We start from the raw sequence: 5956 nt of genomic DNA on the forward strand, positions 1-5956 counted from the left end.
TTTGCGATATTGCGTTTCATGATATAAATAAATATAAGAATTTTATTTTTTAACCACTTAATCCATTTTATGGAAGAAAAGTGGTACATTTAATACAAAACAAAAATGGAACAATTTTAAGGCTACTTCTCTTGAACTTACGATCGAGATACTTTTGGAAAATACAAAGTTTTGTCTTAATTTTCGTTCTAAAAATATATATTTGGTATCATTGAATAAATATTTCTTAAAAAGAATGAAAAGTTAGGCATCAAAACTTGTATTATTTCCTAAATTCGTTCATAAGAAGTAGTTTTATTTAGCACAAGATGTATATACGAAGCAAAATACATACGTATATACGCGGTAGTCACAACTGCAATGTGTAAACAGAGTTTAGACGTAATACACAAGCACTGTGTATCTACGGCACACTGTGTATCCCTTACTTTGTGTATACGTAAATGCTATACTGTGGCTACATTGTGAGGCGGACGTTTAACCTTTGTGCATACGTGTTGAACTACAATGTGTAAACGTAGCATATTTATATCGGGGGAATTGTGTCACCCTGTGTCTACGTCTAATAATGTAAACACATCGTAAATGTGATTTGATGTGCTGTATGGGAAATTTTGCAATTTGGGATATCTCTGTTATTGTGAAAGGTATTGAGAAAGTTAAAACTGCTTATTGTAGATATTTTTGAAGATATGAATTAAAATTATGTTTTCTTAAACGGAACACCCTGTATATTTATAAATTATACGATCTGGATTGTCTTAAGCTTCTCAAAAATATACCGGGTGGTGCATCGTCGTTAGAAACATAGGAAACCCCATGCAAATTTTGAACTATTCAAATATTGGCTCCCCTATTGATTTTACAGCGAAGTCGTAAATAAGTTTTTATGGATTTATATATGGTAAATACACATGCCAAATTTGAACAATTTTGGACCAGCCGATTTTGAGTAATTTAAGAAAGATTGCATCTACTTTTCAATTAAAACCGAACAGGTAAGTTTAAACGTAATACACAAGCACTGTGTATACTTTACGGTTTACTGTGTATCCCTTTGTTTGTGTATACGTAAAATGCTATACTCAGGAGGAAATTACATTGTGAGATGTCGGACGTTTGGTCTTTGTGCATACGTGTTGAACTACAATGTGTAAACGTAGCATATTTATATCGGAATAACAATAACCCTGTGTCTACGTCTATAATGTAAACATTTCGTAAAATGTGATTTGATGTGCTGCTGACAAATTTTGCAATTTGGGTTATCTCTGTTATTTGTGAATAGGTATTGAGTTGTAATTTAAAACTGCTCTAATCTAATCTAAATAAATTCTTTATAGAGAGAAACTTTTCCGACCGCGATTTGTAAATCTTGGAAGCTATCGTACCGGAACTTTTAGATACCTATTCCTTTAGCTAATTTACGTGAAATATACTTTCAGCAAGATGGGGCTCCTTCTCACAACTTTGAAAATATTAGAATTTTGTTAAATGACAATTTCCCAAATCAATGAAATGGGGCCAATGGACCGATACAATGCCCTCGCTGATCTCCGGATTTCTCGATTTCTGCATTTAGGGATTTTTGAAATATGAAATATATCGTGGCAACTAGTAGGTACAACACAAGAATAGTTAACCTAATAGGACTGTTCATTCAGCCAAAAGTGTCCGCCAGGTGCATGCGAAAACTACTCGCTTTGTGACGTCATTGTAGCCCTTGTCATGGTTATTAGTCCTTATCCGGCAACCAATAATACACACACGTGCATTATTGTAGATATTTTTGAAGATATTCATTAATTAAAATTTATTTTCTTAAACGGAACACCCTGTATATTTATAAATTATACGATCTGGATTGTCTTAAGCTTCTCAAAAATATACCGGGTGGTGCATCGTCGTTAGAAACATAGGAAACCCATGCAAATTTTGAACTATTCAAATATTGGCTCCCCTATTGATTTTACAGCGAAGTCGTAAATAAGTTTTTATGGATTTATATATGGTAAATACACATGCCAAATTTGAACAATTTTGGACCAGCCGATTTTGAGTAATTTAAGAAAGATTGCATCTACTTTTCAATTAAAACCGAACAGGTAAGTTTAAACGTAATACACAAGCACTGTGTATCCTACGGCACACTGTGTATCCCTTACTTTGTGTATACGTAAATGCTATACTGTGGCTACATTGTGAGGCGGACGTTTAACCTTTGTGCATACGTGTTGAACTACAATGTGTAAACGTAGCATATTTATATCGGGGGAATTGTGTCACCCTGTGTCTACGTCTAATAATGTAAACACATCGTAAATGTGATTTGATGTGCTGTATGGGAAATTTTGCAATTTGGGATATCTCTGTTATTGTGAAAGGTATTGAGAAAGTTAAAACTGCTTATTGTAGATATTTTTGAAGATATGAATTAAAATTATGTTTTCTTAAACGGAACACCCTGTATATTTATAAATTATACGATCTGGATTGTCTTAAGCTTCTCAAAAATATACCGGGTGGTGCATCGTCGTTAGAAACATAGGAAACCCCATGCAAATTTTGAACTATTCAAATATTGGCTCCCCTATTGATTTTACAGCGAAGTCGTAAATAAGTTTTTATGGATTTATATATGGTAAATACACATGCCAAATTTGAACAATTTTGGACCAGCCGATTTTGAGTAATTTAAGAAAGATTGCATCTACTTTTCAATTAAAACCGAACAGGTAACAATCAAACACCAGCCAAAAACTGACATATACTTTAGGTTTACAAACTATGCTTTTGTCATTGTCAAAAGTAATTTAATTTTAATATTCAGGAGAAATTAACCGAAACATGTCAGATACACTGGTCTAAGCTAATTCCCGGTGTACTCATTTTACCATGCTCACTTTTTCTTTATGTGAATAACAATAAATTATTAGTACGGAATATTAAAATTTCATTAAAATTACGTTCGAAAATGACGCTGACAACTTAAGGTATGTCAGTTTTTGACTGGTGTTTGTTACCTATTCAGTTGTAATTTAAAAATCGATTCAGTTCTCAAATTACTCAAAATCGGCTAGTCCAAAATTATTAAAATTTGGCATGTGTTTACGAAACCTAGACCTTAAAAAAATATATTTACGACTTCTATAAAATTGATAGGAGGGCCAATATCTAGACAATTCAAAATTTGCATGGGATTTCCTATGTTTCCAACGACGATGCATCATTCGGTATATCACTCTATATTTATTTTTACTATTTACTGCAATATTTAAAAAAATTTATTAAAAGATAATTTTTATTAGTAGGCCATAATTGATATTAAAAGAAACCAAAGAATTATTAAACATATACTTTTATCAGTTTCTTGTTTTATTTTGGGAGTCACTAATAAATTCTTTTTTTTAGGACTGGAGAATGTAATCTAAGGATCAGAAGAGGACCACAATAGATCTGAGAAGGTCGCAGTGGCCACCTGTCGAAGGTCGAAAGCCACCTCTAAGAATCTAATCTAATCTAATCTAAATAAATTCTTTATAGAGAGAAACTTTTCCGACCGCGATTTGTAAATCTTGGAAGCTATCGTACCGGAACTTTTAGATACCTATTCCTTTAGCTAATTTACGTGAAATATACTTTCAGCAAGATGGGGCTCCTTCTCACAACTTTGAAAATATTAGAATTTTTTCGTAAATGACAATTTCCCAAATCAATGAAATGGGGCCAATGGACCGATACAATGCCCTTCGCTGATCTCGGATTTCTCGATTTCTGCATTTAGGGATTTTTGAAATATGAAATATATCGATGAGCTGACAGCTACTTTAGTGACTAGTAGGTACAACACAAGAATAGTTAACCTAATAGGACTGTTCATTAGCCAAAGTGTCCGCCAGGTGCTGCGAAAACTACTCGCTTTGTGACGTCATTGTAGCCCTTGTCATGGTTATTAGTCCTTATCCGGCAACCAATAATACACACACGTGCATTATTGGTTATCAAATGCAAAACGTTCATTATTTAGTTTATTTATTTAAACACCTTATATGTATGCAGTATAGAAAATTAACTGTATAAATCGTATTAAATACTCGGATAATGCATTTTTAAGAACAGCAGTTCCCAGTGTATCACCTTTTGCAAGCATTCTTTTTAGAGTACTTCCATATTTTGCTTTAAAATAATTAATAAACAAAATCGTGGGCACTTGGTATGCACTTTGTCACAATCCACAACACAAAATGAACGTATTTATACACTCTATAGCTCTAAAAGCTTTAAAGACACCTTTTTCACATTTAAAATTGACAAAATAATTAACTCAAAATTTCTCAGCTGTTATTTTATAAGTTTACCATAGGCAACTAATAATACACACTATCATGACAAGGCCACGAAAACTTTGACAAGGGCTACAATCACGTCACAACTGTCAGCTGAAGCGCGGGAAGAGGCGAACGTACGTCTTATGAGGATGAGCAATCCTATTAGTTTACCGTTCTTGGGTACAACAATGTTGAAGACCTGGAAAATGCTATCAGGCAAGCTTTTAGATATTTGCATTTCATGCCATTTCATTATAATAAATCCCGTTATAAGAAAGGAAGACAAATTCGAGAGAGATTCAGTAACAACCGTTTAAAAGTAAAATATTTCACTCCCAAATAAAATGTTAATATATGTATGACTATTTTAGTAAATACCCTTTTGATTTGAAATTTCAAACTTGAAACTGTAAACATACATTGAAGTCTTAACTCATAAATAAACAACAGTGGTTTTATGAAATTAAAGCCAAAAACTTCCGCACTTATACGATTTTGGGTCCAATACTTTTTGTGATCGAAAAATAAAGGGCGTCAACTTAGCTTAAAATGCCGAATGATAACATCCCCCATAAAATTTTACATATAAATTGAATCGCTGTCATGATCTACAGGGTGAATCTTCAATAAGTACAAATATTTTCAAGGCTGGTAGGTCTCGGTAAAAGAACCCTTTACCGTTTTTCAAATAAATCCAAAATAACTGAGTTATTCAAGTTTGAAAATTAAAAAAAAAAAAATACAGTGTTTCGCAAAAAAAGATGTTAAAATCGATAAAATCGGCGAAAAAAGCCGAAACATGGTTACGGCTTTTGTGGTTGTGGCAGGGATGCAAATATAAAAAAACGGTGGTTCTGAATTTTTTTATAAATATATATATATATATATATATATATATATATATATATATATATATATATATATATATATATATATATATATATATATATATATATATATATATATATATATATATATATATATATATATATTCACTTTATAAAAAAATTCAGAACCACCGTTTTTTTTTTATATTTGCATCCCTTTTAATGCCACAACCATAGAGTAAAGCCGTAACCATGTTTCGGCTTTTTTTCGCCGATTTTCAATATCGATTTTCAACATCTTTTTTTTGCGAAAAAAACTCGTAGACGTATTCCTGGGGTCGAAATATACCACCTCTAAAAATATTTGCACTTATTTAAAACTCGCCCTTTATATTCCCAACAAAACTCTGAGGCCGATTTTTTTTTTTTCGATGGTATTCAGGAAAGTGCCCTGGTAATTGTTTACAAATGCTCGTTATGCGTTGTATTGCTTCAAAAAAATGACCACCTTAAGTATAGTCAATGTAAGAAGTGCAATCTCACATTTAAAAGTTGTTAACTACTTTTTTTATCTTTTTATCTTAATTTTTATCAGACTTTACGTTAAAGTAAATGCTCATTAACCAGAACTAACTTCAAAATAATTTTTAAATTACCGCGGCGAATTACTGCTTTAGTAATCACCGTTTTTTTTAACAAGAGGCACTAATCAAATAAATTAACTTAATTAGGATGCCTAAATCAAATCGCTTCACTCATAAAAAAAGTTAGATTAGTTATTCCTCTTCATTCAGTCTGAAA

Source organism: Sitophilus oryzae, unplaced genomic scaffold (assembly GCF_002938485.1).
Source record: "Sitophilus oryzae breed Bouriz unplaced genomic scaffold, Soryzae_2.0 scaffold_813_pilon_pilon, whole genome shotgun sequence".
Taxonomy (NCBI): domain Eukaryota; kingdom Metazoa; phylum Arthropoda; class Insecta; order Coleoptera; family Curculionidae; genus Sitophilus; species Sitophilus oryzae.